At 44.0% G+C, this 16,633-nt stretch overlaps 1 long non-coding RNA gene across 1 annotated transcript; it reads left to right on the top strand.

Annotated features, from left to right (window-relative positions):
• The first annotated feature begins 7,955 nt into the window (after positions 1-7,955).
• LOC116829039 (uncharacterized) lies at positions 7,956-15,786 on the top strand. Its single transcript, XR_012655078.1, has 3 exons — positions 7,956-7,994; positions 14,453-14,543; positions 15,639-15,786. It is a non-coding gene; the product is annotated as an uncharacterized LOC116829039 (long non-coding RNA).
• Positions 15,787-16,633: the final 847 nt, after the last annotated feature.

The following is a 16,633-nucleotide window of genomic DNA, read 5'->3' as shown; positions in this document are numbered from 1 at the left end:
GTTCTCTGTACACTTCCTGGAAAGACAATCCCATTACTTTCATACACCTAGCAAGTTGGTAGCTGGACCAATGGACAATCATTCCTGAACTGCACTGACCCTCCCTAGTCTTGGTCTCCTTTGACAGATCTGTTGGCGCAAAAAACAACAACTCAGGTTCCTTAGGCTGCTCTTGCCAGATGTGCTCACAAGACCAGACTGAATCTTTTCTCACTGCACTCACTGACTGACAGCATCTGTAACCACATTTTGCTTTTCAAGTTTATGGTGGACTGTGACTGCATATTCAGATGGTTTGTGAATCCATCTCCACAGGCATCCTTCTGGGTTGTGCTTCATAAGGAGCCATTGCAGGGCACTAGGGTCTATGCATGTTGTGAATTCCATACCTAGGAAATAGGGACAATAGGCCTTGTGTGTCAGGAATCAGAGCCTGCAGCAGAGTTAGTCTCCATGCAACCTAACGAGCACAGCTGGCCTGCAGCAGGCTGTTGGATTGGCTATACCACCTGATTGGCTGGAAGGGTCCATAGACTAGCTCTTAAGTCAGCAGCAGCAGCAGCAGCAGCTGCCCACTGGTTACACATTTCTCGCACACATCACTGTGACTGCTCCTGTGGTATCTTATTCCTGGTGTCCTTGCCTTGTCCCCAGCCTTGCCTCAGTCCTGTTCCTGCCTGTGACCCATCTTGCCTATTACCCTGCTTGCTTCAGGTGATTCTGCCTCTGATCCTCAGCTCTGGGCTCTGGTTCTTGCCTCCAGCTTGACTCTCAGCTCTGGTATCTAGTTCCTGAACTCTGACTTGTCCCTTGGCTCTGGCTTCTGAGTACTGACTCTGGCTCTGACCCTAGCTCCTGGTTTCTGACACTTACTTCCTGATGCCTGCTCTGGCCACTGGTCCAATGCCTGCAGGAACCACTAGGATAGACTGTTCATGTCCTGACAGATTGAACAACCCAAAAGAAGGGCCAAGGGATGAGTATGAACGTGATTAAGGCACCAGCAGAACTAATGGATGCCGTGCAGACCCTGCAGGTGTAAGTAACCATCCTGCAATCAGAGAATGTGTTCCTCTGATTGCAGGATGCTCTGCCGGCTCCTCTGATTCTGCCCCCTCCAAGCCAAAGATTCTAGTATCTGACAAATTTGATGGGAAGGGGGCAAGCTTTAGAAATCTTGGGTCAGTGTCAGCTCCTGTTCTTACTACACCCTCGATTATGACCAATAGACATGAGCCATGAGGGGCTCATTTTAAGTCAGTTGTCTGGGGAGGGTTTGGCCTGAATTTACCCCCTTCTGGAACAGTCCAGCCACCTCCTGGAATAATTAGAGAGATTCATTCAAGCTGTGTCTATCTGTAATTACCCAAATTTTACACAGATTGCCGAGGCAGCCCTTTGGGCCTCAGGGCAGGAGTGCCAGCACACTGCCAAATATGGCACTGAATTTCATTGTTGGGCCTCTTACACTGAGTGGAATGAGGCACCGTAGAATTTCCATTTCCTGTCTGGGGTTAAAGAAGAGTTGACCCCAAGAATCCCTCTATGCCAACTGGCAAAGGGCACACTCAATACTCTGTTGTCAGAACATTTAGTCAAAGAGTGTCTTGTAAGGTATCATATAAAAACTGGTGACATGCTGGGCATCAATATCATTGTGTGATGTGTGTATGGGTTTATATAAAGAGTTATATATGTGTGCTGGTAATAAGTTCTTAAAATCTGTTTTGGAGACAATGGATAAACTAGCCTGCCACAGGCAAAGGAATGTGAATTTACCTGTCTGCCTGACTTGGTCACAGGCAGAGGACAATGAAAGTTCATTTAATATAAGGTAACAAAGCAATCAAGCTAACAAGCAGTGGAGGAAAGAGCTTGGTGAGCACACTGGGGGGCACGATGGAGTCTTTACCCCCAAAAGGGCTTCCTGGCTCTTAAAGCAAAGACAGTGAATTTTGAAAAATAGAAGGGGGGCAAAAGACATTCTAGTTATCCATCACTTAGGAGACATGGGGAAAATCACCCTCTGATTCTGTAGATTCTCTTACCTGACTGGCTGGAGTTACTGTAAATGAGAAACTTTCAGGCAAAGACAGCATGCTATTTGTGTTTTGTTGGTAACCCTTTTCTCTCTCTTTTAGTCTTGCTTGGTATCACCTAAATCTGTGTTCTTTATTAATAAACATACTCTTTTTATTACAAAATTCATCTCAGTGCTTTCCATTACAGTGAATTGTGGGGCCTCAGCTAACCTAACAGGCTGAGGTGTGCACTGTCTCTTTGGAGGCAGCAAACTCAATAAGTTCTGTGAGTGTCAACACTGCTGAGAGATGTATCTGAGTAACTTGGGTCACTGATTGTTACCTGCAAATCAAGATTTAGACTGACAGTTTTGAAGAGCTTTCAGGAAAAGCAGCCAAATTGGTAGGTCAGGGAGCTGGCACACAGCTTAGCAGCACCAAAGCTTTCACTTGCTAATGTAGATGGGTATCACAGCGGCTTCCAGTTCTGGGTGTCTGAGCAGACCACCACAGGGACATAGACCACAAATGAGATTTCTCTCACTGGCCTTGTTAGCAACTGATTTTCAAAGTACAACCATTATAGCCATTCCACTCTGTTAGTATATGGGTCTGTTTGTTATTCTGGGATAACATTTTGGGTTTGACTTTTTGATACTTTTATACTAAAATGTGTAAACAAGGGACAGAGACACTGATGTTGCTTCTGCCTAGTCAGCTGCATTTGTTAATACAATGGGAATAGATAAGAGCAGTTAAAGTGTTACTCGAGAGCACACTAAGATTGCCTTGATTCCATGTCAAGGAAAAGTCAAGCAACCAGTCAGGAGAGGCAAAGGGGCTTGGTGGGGGGAGGTATAAAAAACAAAAAAACCAAAGAAATGCCCATCCCTGACCATAGCACAACCTCGCTCCTTACCCCTCCCATGGGGTACAAAAGGGGTGAGATGAAGAACCCAGACCCAAAATGGAACATGACCCTAAATTGTAAGGGGTAGGACTGTGGGCAGTCCATTGCAGGTATATTTGGGCCTGCTCAGAAGATGGAGGTGGGGAATGGGGAATGGGGAATAGGGAATAGGAACGAGGACACAGGCAAGACTCTGTGGTGTCAGAGCTGGGAAGAGGGACACTGGGGAATGGATTCTGTCGGTGTATAGCGATAAGCCCGATTGGTGTGAAGGGCTTCGGAATATGCTTACTTGAAAATTAACCCCAATAAAGACTGCATTGTCTGCGCTTCGGACTTCTGGTCTTTTGCTGCTTATTGTCTGTGTGACAAGAACCAGGGAAGTGGGAGGGTTGAGGGAAAGCCCTCTAACATCTTGGTGCCGTGACTCGGATGCATCACTCTGGACAGATAAGTATCAGCCATGCAAATCCCCCGCCCTAACTGTCTGTGCAGCTGCTTGGACGGGGTTATGTCAGGCTCTCATGATGGTAGTTGCGGGTCCTTGCAAGCTGGGGTAATGGTCTTTTTGGATAAGTGGATACAGAAGAATCAAGGCTCATTCCAGGTACAGGGGTACCTGGAATGAGATTCTAAAGGAAACTGGATGAGTATCAGGGGACCCAGAGGGATGGGAGCTGGCTGAGGAGCCCACCCTCCTTGGTAAATGGGTAGCAGAAAGTGGTTCCTTCCCATGGGGACAGGATGCCTTCCAGGGAAAGGAGGCACTTAAGTCCATCTGTAAGAGATTTGAAGTAAAGACAGCATTATGGGAGGCTGCCAGTAATCTTTCAAGTTTGGTTTTATTCCAGCAAAGGCAACTGGAGGATTGTAAATTAGAGCTAGGGGTAACTAAAGATAATTTGGCACTCTAGGGTTTGGAATCAGGAGCAGAGTTAACAGACCACCTTAAGAGACAGGAGCTGAGACTTGGTCCTAGGGGAGTGGAGGAAAAAAAGTTTTAAAGTGAAAAAGCAGGGTTTGCAACAGGGGTGACAACCCCCATTCCTCTCCCAGAGCCAGGATAAAAATCTAGGTGTAAGGGTTCCTAACGGTTTTAGCTGTTAGCCTGTGCTTTAAAATAATTACACAGAGTAATTGGTTGCTTTCCACCTCACCCCTCTCTCTCACACCTTTGGTTTTTCTGAAGTTTTAATGGAGCGTACTTTGGATATATAAGTGAAACATTTGTTTGGACAAAGCATGAGGGAAGTCTGCTGGATTCTGTTGAAAATTTTAGAGTAAAAGATCCAGGGGCGACCACTGGAGATAAAAGTTTTTTACTGTCTTTTTGAACAATCCCAAGGTAAAGACAGCACAGGGTAAAAGACAGTTGTTTGCAGAAATTAATACTACAGAGTGTGGGGGAATTTGGAGGGAAGTAAATGGTTAAGAGTTGTAGAAATGTTAAAAGATAACAATTGTGAAGATGGTAAAGAGTAACAGTGCGTTATAAGAAGGAAGTTTTAGGCTTGATGATAAAACCCAGTTATATGAATCTAATTATTTGTGCAACTCCTACAGTCACATTGGGTGGAACCCTAGTAATTAAACTACTATCACCACTATGTTTTTGTCCCCAGAAGCCTTTACAGCTGTTCTGAAGGAAAATGGGCCTTTTTCGCCCAGGAAAGGTTTGTAAATACAATTGAGTCAAAATCACTAAAGAAATGTAAAGGGTTTCTATTGGAATTTAACTTGACTGCCTCCAATTGTACAAAATGGGAATGTTATTGGGCTACAGTTGTGTAAAAAATAATAAAAGCAGTGCAAGGGGTGTTGGGCAGGAGGATTTTTGTGTGTGAATCTTTTTGTGTAATTCTGTGAGGTTTTAAGGACCTAAACCACCACTCATGGTTTGTAAAATACTGTTTGTAGGTTTAAGAGAAATTGTTTGTTTATTTTTTAAATAATGAAAAAACAAGGGCATTAAAATTCCGTTTGATTCTCTCATTCAAAGTTGCAACACTGACAGCCCTCTGTGCCAGAACTGGATTAGTTAGTATGATGTGGCTTTGCTATTTGGGATATAATCTTTTGGATACTGTGACACGGGTGGGACTCACTACCGTGGCACGTCCCACTGGCACCAGGGCCAGCTCCAGGTTTTTTGCAACTCCAAGCAAAAAAGATTTTGGCTGCCCTCACCCCAGCCCTGGGCTCCCTGGGCCACGTTCCCCCTCCTCCCTGCCCCGCGAATCAGCTGTGTAGCGAGCTCTGGGAGGGAGGAGAAGCAGGAAGCGGCACCGGGCTCACAGAGGAGGCGGAGCGAAGATGGAGGTGAGCTGGAGCAGGGGGGCAGGGCAGGGTCACGGGGAGCGGCCAGTGGGTGCTGAGCACTCACCAATTTTTTTCCATGGGTGTTCCAGCCCTGGAGCAACAATTGGACACATTTAAAATACATTCTCCAGAATGGTGTTAAAAGGATTGTAACCCTGCCAAAAGAGGAGAAGCAGTGTTTCTGCTGGTGGCCCGGATGTTGGACTATATTACAATGGTCAGGGCTGACAATATTACTGTGGATTATTGTGGCTCTTGGCCTATCGTTAAGTATGCTAATTTTGCAATGTATACTAAAGTGGTTAAGGGGTGCACAGTCCACAAGGTATTAACCACTAATTGTCATATACAGTAACTCCTTGCTTAATGTTATAGTTATGTTCCTGAAAAATGTGACTTTAAAGCAAAATGATTTTAATTGAATCCAATTTTCCCCAACTCTGAACTCTGAGGTACAAATGTGGGGACCTGCATGAAAGATCCCCTAAGCTTATATTCTACCAGTTTAGGTTAAAATTTTCCAGGCACACATTTCTTTCCTTGTCCTTGGACGGTATATTGCTGCCACCACTAAGTGATTTACACAAAAATTCAGGGAAAGATCACTTGGAATCCCTATCCCGCCACCATATATCCCCCCAAGCCCTTTTACCCCCATTCCTGGGGAGGCTTGAGACTAAAATACCAACCAGTTGACTTAGCAACATGAGCTCAACCAGACCCTTTGTCTTTAGGACCTTGAAATCAATCAGATTCTTAAAAGAAGAGCTTTTATTGTAAAGAAAAAGTAGAAGAATCATACCTGCAAAATCAGGATGGAGGGTAACTTTACAGGGTAATAAAAAGATTTAAAACACAGAGGATTCCCCTCTGGGCTCAGCTTCACAGTTACAAAAACAGGAATGAAACTACCTCTGTAGCATAGTAAAATTCACAAGCCAAAACAAGAAATAACCTAACACATCTCCTTGCCTTCCTCACACTTTCTGTGGTTTTAGATGGATTATTCCAGGTATATTTTTCAGGTGATATTGTACCTGCTTGTCTTCTTCCTCTGTCTGGAGAGGGAACATCAGTTAAATCCTTCCCCCCAGCTTTGAAAGTATCTTCTATACATATTGGTCCTTCTGGTCAGGCGCCAACTAGATTATTTGAACTGCTTAACCCTTTGCAGATAAGGCAATTCAGTACAGTTGCCAAGGAGAGATTCTATGCTACTGCATACATAAAGGTTGCTACCCTTCCCCATAGATTCGTGACAGGGAGAGAGGGAGTATTTTGCTTTAAGAAGTGGTGTTACCTGTACAATTTATGACTCCGCCCCTACCATCCTCATGGATACTCAGGGCGTAATATAGAGCTTCCCCCATCCTCATGGGTATTCAGGCATAAGGGACCCAACTTTATCCTTCCACGGGCTCAGGGCTAACACCATTCCTCATGGATTCAGAACACAGTCAATATTCTTAAACATGTACAATAATTTATTAACAATTAGCAACAAACCAACAGAATACACACACCAAGCATCTTATGCTCTCCAGTTCCAATAAAACAGACGGACGTCTCCTGATGGCCAGTCAGGGTCGTGGCATCTGTGCTCTGGCTTCTGCAATAGTCTGATTCTGCAGGGTTAAAAGGTCTTGAGCTGTATCCTAGAGTTAAGTTCCAACAAGCTTGTCTTTTGACCCTTATTGTGTAGTTTAAGATAAGGATTTCTCTTATCTATGCCTTAACCAATTATTTAACTTCAAACATAGCTACTGCAAAAACCACTAACCAATGATCTGCACTCCACAGGGGTTCACCAAGTGAGCATGTGTGCTATTCCATGCCATATACAAAACTAGCTTTGGTCGTTGTGTCAGTTTCTTTACTGAAAGCTGAAAGTATGTCTTGTTGACTGTTTAAGAGTATTTTTAATGTGTCTATCTTGTTTTTCCTTAATTCTGATTCAGAAGGGTATTTAGATGAAAAATTTATTGTGATTCGTTTTCATAATGACTTTTCAAGTTGCTTGCTTTGTAGTGACCGAGCAATGAACTGCAGATAAGGCCCAGGGGTTTGCCATCTTTAACAGTGAATGAAAATCTTCCTCTCATTCTGACTTAAAACTTTGGTTTTTTTCTTCATACTTGTGTTTCTTACAATCTGAAGACGTTCATTGTTATCCACGAAATTAACATAGGGTTAAAACTTCAATCTCAAACTATTCCAAATGTGACATATGAACAGTAAACACAGCCTGTATTCTGTGGAATGCAGGGAGATCACGAGCACCTGAGGTCCAACACAGCACAACTTTTGAATATAGAATGATGCAATTTCCTGATATAATGCACATACGAGTGAGAGCTTCTCTTTCTATCAATCTCACTCTCACTCTATCGGGTTCACTCAGTAAGAGCAAAAACCAAAACTTGAAATTCATTCACAATTAGTATAGCTTTTTTAAAAAATTGGTGTTAATATTAATTTTAGCAACAACTTGTATTAGACCGTAGTTTCTTCAGGAGCTGCACTTTAACTGTAGAAGAGCCATGGTTTGGCTATGCCTGGAATATATGGATGCCTTAAATCCTGCTCTCGGACCTGGGTGCATCAGTCAGCAGTCAGTTTAGTTGCTCTCACTGTGACAACATCTCACCTGCTGTCTCTCCAGTCTCCTATGGAGAGGATTCAGTGACGAAACTGCAGTATTATACGGGACAGTGAGGCGGGAAACAATTCTGGATCACAACGAGGTAATGAGGTAAGGTGGCAAACATAGACAAAGACTCAAGTCTGGGTGGAGAACTTAATTTCCATGCACTTTCTGTAAAGGCCGTCATTTCCCTTCACTTGATTTCATGGCCAGCACTGATTGTATACCCTTCTGGTGGGATCGGATTTAATCAGACTTTCAAATATTTCTGATGAACCCTGTGACGGAAATATGTGATCAAATTCTGGCCCTGAGAATATTCCTGTGTGCAGTTCATTGGTACCCTCCCCTGCAGAAGGACCTGCAAGGAAATGGGGCCCAGGAATATTTGCATGCAATAAGAAGAATCTGAATTTTACATCTGGGCACTGAGCATAAAACAAAACCCTAATCTGTGCCCATGGTCTTACTCACCTGCTTCCAATGGCATGAACACAAGGGCCCAAATCACAATCTAGCCCATATAAACTTAGGAGACTTTACATCATGTTTATATAGTTCAGTTAGGATGCACAAAGGTCAGTTCTGGTGCAGCAGCTCAGGACTGTCATGTGTCCAGTGTTAAGCTCAGCACCAACTAGATCCGGATCCCATGGAAGGGCTCAACAACATTTCTATTGGATTCAAGTGGCGGATGGGCCCCAAATTATTTATGAGAAGTAAAGGTTGCTGTTACAACACTGTACCCCATATTGCTTCTTAGTGATATTATTATAATATGATTATGGCATAATTAGGATGAATTTTGTACAAGAGGTAATGTAAGGTGTCATTGGAAAAGTTATGATTTGCTGAATACTGATTATCCTATTTGTATGCATCGTATCATTTTTGTATCTGAAGTTATAAATATTGACTATGGATCTGTATTGGGCTTACTCTGGAACACGCTTACAGCCAGCCTTTCAGGTACTACAGTGAAAAGACAGACAGTGCCAATGGCTCATCAACAAAGACAACAGGCTGCGGAAATAGCTTAAACGTTTCCTGAGAACGCTCCAGACAGCCTGTATAAGGAATGGTCACTGTGACTCAGCAAAGATATGCAAGGCATGTGAATAAGTCCCACATGACACTGGACTCCATTTTGGGATGTCAGTATTTTTCCACAAACTGGCCTGGGAACCAAGATTATTAAAACATATGGCTGCTGCCATTTGCTAAAATCTATATCAGGCAAGAAGTGACATCATCCATGGTTCTTCACTCCCGACACAAGAAGACTCCTAAAGGAACAAAAGGCTGAACTGGAGGAAGAGCTGGACCCAGGCTAAAGGGATCTCTTGCCTGTGTATGAAAACCTGGAGATTCCTAGCTGGAAAGCAAGTGCAGCTTTTACCTGCCGTGAGAATCTGCTAGCCTGCTTGTATCATCAGTCAGGATGAGAGATTGTTAAGTCAAATCCTATCTTCTAGTACAGGGGTCTTGGTGGTTCGTAGTTTGCAACCTTTCAGAAGTGGTGTAGCGAGTCTTCATTTATTCACTCTAATTTAAGCTTTCTTGTGCCAGTAATACATTTTAACATTTTTAGGTCTCTTTCTATAAATCTATAATATATAACTAAACTCTTGTTGTATTAAAGTAAATAAGGTTTTTAAAATGTTTAAGAAGCTTCATTTAAATTAAATTAAAATGCAGAGCCCCCTAGACCGGGTGGCCAGGATCTGGGCAGTGTGAGTGCCTCTGAAAATCAGCTAGCGTGCCGCCTTCAGCACACGTGCCATAGGTTGCCTACCCCTGTTCTAGTATGTTAAGCTTAATTTGCATTTTTGTTTATTTGCTAGTAATCTGATTTGATCTCTGTTTGTTATGACATATAATCACTTAAAATCTATCTTTTCTAGTTAGTAAACTTGGTTTTCTTGCATCTAAATGAGTGAATTGGAATGAAGTGCTTGAAAATCTTAGCTCAAGGAGAAAAGGGCTGTTGCAATTTCCTCTGCACATTGAGGGGAGGCAAACTGGATAATAAATTCATACTGGTTGGGTTTTGACCAGGGCAGGATGGTACACCTCTGGGGTCCTAGACTGGGAAGCTGGCAGTTGTTTTGGCTGTAGTCTCTCTATTGTTGGTGTGATAGTGAGGGATCACAAAGAACCCCCCCTCTGGGAGCTTACCACTTGACTCCAAGAAGGAATTCATTAGTAGTACTGGCACACAGGGAATTACGATGTTATTGAATGTCTAGCCAATATAAATTAGGAGACTTTACACCAGTTTATATAGTTCAGTTAGAATCATAGAATCATTAGAATATCTGGTTGTCGAAGGGACCTCGGAATTCATCCTAGTCCAACTCTCCTGCTCAAGCGGACCACTTCCCAACTAAAATCATCCCAGCAGAGCTTTGTTCAAGCCTGACCTTAAAAACTCTAAGGCAGAGGAATTCCACAATCCTAGGTAACCCATTCCAGTGCTTCACCCACTGTCCGAGTCGTCAAAGGTTTCCTAATATCCCAACCTTTCAACCTCCATTGACACTTGAGACCATTACTCGTTGTCTACTGTCTCTGTTACACTGAGTCAACAGTCTAAAGTCATCTCTTGTGGAACTGCCTTTCAGGTAGGTTGAAAGCAGCTACTAAAATCCCCTCATTCTTCTGTTTTCTGCAGACAACCAACTCACAGTTCCCCTCGTCATCACACTCTCATGCTTCATTGTGCTCCACGCCCCTTTCATATTTTGTCTGCCCTAGCCGGTGGACCCTTCTCCCAATTTGTTCCACATCTTCTTGTAGCTGGGGCCCAAAAACCTGGACCACAAGTATCCAGATGAGGCCTCACCCATGTCAAACTAGTAAGCGGAAACTCGTTCCTCGATCTGCGGTCGGAATATGCCCCTACTAATATTACAGGCCAACACGCTTATTAGCCTTCTGGCACGAAGGCACAACTGTTGGACTCATTATCCAGCTTCCGTCGCACTGTAACCACCCCTAGGTCCCCTTTTCTGGTTAGAACGTTGACATCCTAGCCAGTTTAGTCCCTAGTTGTAGCAGTGCAATAAAATTCTTCCTCCTAAGTGGCACAGACCTCTGCACATTGTTCTTGTTGACACTCAGCAGATCTTCATTTTGGCCAGTCCTCCGAATTTGTCAGGTCCTCGTATCCTATCCCTACCTCCAGCGTATCTACCACTCTCTCCAAGTTTAGTGTCACTCTGCAACAACTTTGCTGAGATGCGGTGGATCCACCAAAAAGTCAGTTCGGGTGCAGCAGCTATGGTCCAGTGATGTCTAGTGTTAGCTCCAGCCCCAACAAAGGATCCCAGATCCCATGGAAGGGCTTTACACTTGCATATTGGATTCAGTGGAGATGGCGCTGAAAAACTTATTAGGAAAGTAAAAGGTTTGCCTGCTGCACCTGTCCTCCCTCACATGTCTTCGATCATATATTATTATAATGATGATTATTGCCATAATTCATGCATGAATTATGTCACAAAGACGAGGGTCATGTAAGCCGCTGTCACTTGGAAAAGTTATGATTTGCACTGGATATGATTATCCATTGTACTGCACGTATAATTTTTGTATCTGAGTCTAAATATTGACTATGTGATCTGATTGGGCTTACTCTGAGCACTTGCCGAATACAGCCAGCCTTTCAGGCACTACAGTGAACGAAGACCCGAAGTGCCCAATGGCTTCCACTCAACAAAGCCAAAGGCGGGAATAGCTTAAACGCTTGCTGGGCAGACACTGCTTCCAGGACAACTGTAATTAATGGTCACTGTGACCTCTCAGCAAGACTATGTCAAGGGCACTGTGACTAAGCCCACATGGGACACTCGGACTCCGATTTCTGGTGCGTACAGTATTTCTTGCACAATCTGCGCCCATGGGAACCAAGATTAAAAAACATATGGATCTCTGCCATTTTGCTAGAATCTTTAGTGGACATAAATGACACGTGACATAATTGATATGGACTGATCATCCATGGTTACTTATTACTCGACCCGACGACAGAAGACCTCCTCAAAGGAACAAAAGGCTTGAACTGGAGCGAAGAGTGGACCCAGGCTAAAGATTCTCTAGCCCTGTTATGCGAAAACCGGAGATTCCTAGCGGAAGCACGTGCAAGCTTTTACCTTGAGAATCGTTAGCCTGTTGTATCTCAGTCCAAGGATGAGAGACTTGTTACAGTGTCAAGTCCTAGTCCTTCAGTAAGGGGTCGGCAACCTACTTTCAGACAGGCCAGTGTCGTAGGAGTCGTTCATTTATTCACTCTAATTTAGTTTCGATGTGCCCTAATACATTTTAACATTTTATAGAAGGTACTCTTTCTATGCAAGGTTCTGATGATATATAACTAAAACTTTATTGTATGTAAAAGTAAATTACAGGTTTTTAATTGTTTTAAGTAAGCTTATAATTAAATATAAATTAAATTCAGAGCTCTCCCCGCTGGACTGCGAAGCCACGGATGCGGCGCCAGTGACTGGTGCACACCTGGAAATCGCAGCTTGCATGGTGCACGCCTTTCGGCACCCATGCATAGACCTTGCCTACTCACGTCTTAGATTATGTTTACAGCATAATTCTGGTATTTCAGTGGCTATTGCTAATTAAGTCTTGATTTGATATGCGCTTGTTACTCATGTTCTAATCACACTTAAAATCTATCTTTTGAGTCACGATAACCTTGTTTTTTCATTTATTAAATGAGTGAGTTGGATGAAGTGCTTGGAAATCTTAGCTCTAGAGAGAAAGGCTGTCTGCACTTTCCTTCTGCACATGAGAGGGAGAAAAATGGATAATAATAGCTAACTGGTTGGGGTTTTGACAAGCGGACAGTACAGCTCTGCGGCTCGCTAGACTGGAAGCTGCGGCAGTTGTTTTGCCTGTAGTTCTCCTTTATATGTTGATGTGATGGTTGGGATCACAGAACTCGCTCTTGGGAGCTTGCCCAACCCGATGTTCACCAACCTACTTCTACCCTGCTGCTTTTCTGCCCAGCCCGGGACTCCAGCATCCTGGCTCTGCTGATAGCCCAGACACTCTGTTACTCTTAACAAAGACCCGGGGTCTTGATTACTTGCCAAAAGTAGGCCGGTTTTACCCTCGAAAAGCTTCCCAAGAAGTGGTTTGTCTTTAAGCACCCAGATGCCAACTCCCCAATCGGGTCTAACCCACAATAATCTCGTTTATACTCTTGTGTATACGCCGTTATGCACGGACGAAACCATAATGTTCACCCTCTATAACCTGATAGAGCGATTATGCCCAGTTGTTTGACTTCCCTCCAGTTCATTCAACTAACCATTCTACTCTGAGTTAACTTTAAATAAGTTACAAAGTGATTTTATTACCATAACAGAAAGTAGGATATTAAGTGGTCAAGTCAGCTTAACAAGGACAGAAAACAAAGTTAAGTCGCAAGACCAAGTAAAATAAAATAAAATGCACAAATCTATGTCTAATCAAACTGAATGCAGATAATCTCACCCTCAGAGATACTTTAGTAATTTTTTTCTCAGACTGGACCCCTTCCAGGCCTGGGCACAATTCTTTCCCTGGTACAGCTCTTGTTCCAGCTTAGGTGGTAGCTAGAGCGTTCATGATGGCTCCAACTTTAGCCAGTGGAAGACAAAATGGAGGGATCTCCCCAGGGTTTAAATAGACTTTCTCTTGTGGGTGGAGACCCCCTCCTCACCCCCATGCAAAATCCAGCTCCAAGATGGAGTTTAGGAGTCACCTGGGCAAGTCACATGTTCACGCATGACTCACAGTTTTTACAGATAGCATCCATTGTTTACATGCTACCTCGAATGTCCTCAAGTAGTCTTCTTATGTGGATTGGAGCATTCCAAGATCCATTGTCTTTTAAGTGCTTCTTGATTAGGTACTTAACTTCAACCTTCCTTTCTCCAGGAACTGACCAAATGCCCTACTAAGGTTATTTAAAAATCAAGCCAATACACAGCCAACATTCATAACATTCATAACTTCGAATACAAAAATGATACATGCATACAAATAGGATTAATAGATTCAGTAGATCATAACCTTTACGTAGATATGTTACATGGCATATGTAGCATAAAAGACATTCTAAGCTTATTTCCATAAAGCCTTATGGGAGGTACCGTCACAGCGGGTTCATACAGTGACTGGTCAGAGAGCCTGCATGTAACTGCAACTGGGTGTGTCCCTACCTGTGTGATTGCTGGTAGAAGTGTAGGACTGGGTGTGGGTCTGCAGCTTGTCACAATAACACAGCATGAGATGGAGCCCAGGCAGGTGAGTCAGAGGCTCAGTGGTACCTCAGTTCCAGGTGCCACTCTGGGGGGAATCTGTCACAGTGACACCACTCCTAGTTTACAGAATGTCCATGACTTTCCCTTTTCTCCTCGATCACCCTGTGACTTCCCCTACAAATGCCAGGATAAATAGCCTGGGCTCCAATGCAACAGGCACTTAATGGGGAACTAGAAACCTGCTCAGGAACTGGGTGTGTTCAGAGGGAGCTGAGTGTTGTGTTTCCTGTTTCAGAGGGAGCTTCCCCTGGGGGGTCTCAGTTGGATTATGATAACGCGGAGGAGCCTGCATTGAATGATGACCCCCCAGACTCCAGACGACCAAGGTGAGGAGTGAAACTGCCTTCTGGGAGCAATGTTAGTCCAGGAAAAAGCTAATAATATTGTCTTTGTAGAGACAAAAATTGTGCTTTATGGGTTTGCTCTTGTAAAGTGCTGAGCATCTTCAGTCCTGCTGCGATCATTGGGAGCTCAGAGTGCTCAGCACTTCACAGGATCAAGCCTTCCGCAAGCAGTTGTTTGACAAACTCTTCTCCCATAAAGCATGGCTGTGTGCACTGGTTTAGCCCAGAGATGAACTGAGAGGACCAAGAAGTAGCAAAGCATGTGGTGACACAGGTCAGAATAGAGGCACATTAGCCAACCAGTGTGACTCTAGAAGAAGCTTGTTCTCCCCCTGCCCGTGCTGCCCAATTCTAGTCACTGATGCCTGGTCCTCACTTTCATATGCACTAACGTTGCTCACAGTATTAGGGGAAAATCTCTGAGCACAGCCCTCTGATCTGTGGTAACGGTCCCTCTCCACCATTCCTGCCTATGCTGAGTCCACTGATCTAGACATGAGTTTCACATGCACTGTGGTAGGTGAAGGGATGTACAGATTTCACACTCAGACCCATATCTTGTCCTGAACTAGTGGTGTAGCTTCCAGAGACTGCAGATTGAGGGTGGTTTATGGGCCAGACAACTTCAGGGAAATGGAACAAAACAAGATTTTAACCATAATTGAAAATTTAGGAAGTGGGTGATAAACAGAAGAAATTAAAGTATCATTTATCTGTTACTAATTACTAATTGATATATAATTAGTATAACAACAAATTACAGTGAAGAAATCTTCCTCTGACATAGACCCTATCCCCAGCCACCTCTTTCCAGATCTCCCACACCCCCATCTGGGTTTCTGCTTTAGGTTCCGTCCACCAATTTACAGACACATCAAGTTCTTAAAATGTGTCACATAAATGTGATCTGTATAAAATTCCTCTGACACGGAGCTTGCAGGGGAGAAGGGAACTTTTGATCTCTTATCATTGTGAGAGTGTCAGTACCTCAGGGCCCTTCCTACCTGGTGTATAATTTATTTCTCTATTCAGTGGAAGTTCTCTTCTCATTACCATTAATTCCTGTCTCTGTTTCAGAGGGCCCTGCCTTGCCTGGAGATGTCCCTGGGGATAGTTATGATGATGTCAGAGAAGTTTTTGACCCTGAAGATGATCCTGGTTCAGGGCAGTGTGCCTAGGAAGTTACTTGGGCCCCTCAGGAGAGTGACAGGAATAGGGATTTACAGAGAGGTGAGTGGGGAAAAGTCCTGTTGCAATTCTTGCAGTTTGATTGCTAGTCTCATTATGGCTTGGTCTACACTACAGACTTAGGTCAATGTAAGGCAGCTTACATTGACCTAATTCTGACACTGTACACACTACAACCTTGCTCCTGCTGACGTAAGTGCCCTACCAACATCATAACTCCGCCTCCACGAGAGGCATGGGGCTTATGTCAGTGCAGTTACTTTGACACAATGTCTGTGTAGACACTGCCTTACTTACATCAGCTGTTGGCTGTCATTCTTGTCAATTTCATGGCTGCATGCTAGAGCCATGAAATTGAACAAAAAGAGAAGTTGGAGTGAAGGCCCAACTAGAGCCGTTGCCCAGGATCTGCTCAGCAGGCTACGCTCCCTGTTCCCCTCAGATGGGCGCAATTCCAGCTCTCGCCTACTCACCAGCTGGGCTCGGTTGCCTGGCTCCCACTCTCAGCTGGGCTCTCTGGGCTCTAGGATGCCACCAGATAAGGACAGATCTCTACGGCTCAGAGACCACACACCGGGCAGAGAGGGGCATCTGGCATCCCGAGAGGGACCAGAGATCAGTAGCAGGCTCCTCTGGGAGGCTGCCATGTCTCGCCCCCCATGCCCTTAAGACAGTGGAGAGTCTTGGTGAGCGCCACAACGCGAAGGAGGCAGTGGGTAATGAACCCAGGCCAATACTGTGGTGAGCTAGTACGCTAAAATATGGCCCAGCTTAATTTCTAGTGTACTTTTCTATATTATTAGATAAAGAACAGCGGCTAGACTTAGATGTTACATAGGCTCAGCTTTCATTTAAGAGAAGTTTCTAGGCTCATGGTGCAGAAA

The sequence above is a fragment of the Chelonoidis abingdonii genome, chromosome 1, assembly GCF_003597395.2.
Source record: "Chelonoidis abingdonii isolate Lonesome George chromosome 1, CheloAbing_2.0, whole genome shotgun sequence".
NCBI lineage: Eukaryota > Metazoa > Chordata > Testudines > Testudinidae > Chelonoidis > Chelonoidis abingdonii.
Note: the sequence above shows the minus strand (reverse complement) of the source record. Positions and strands in the feature narration are given on the sequence as shown.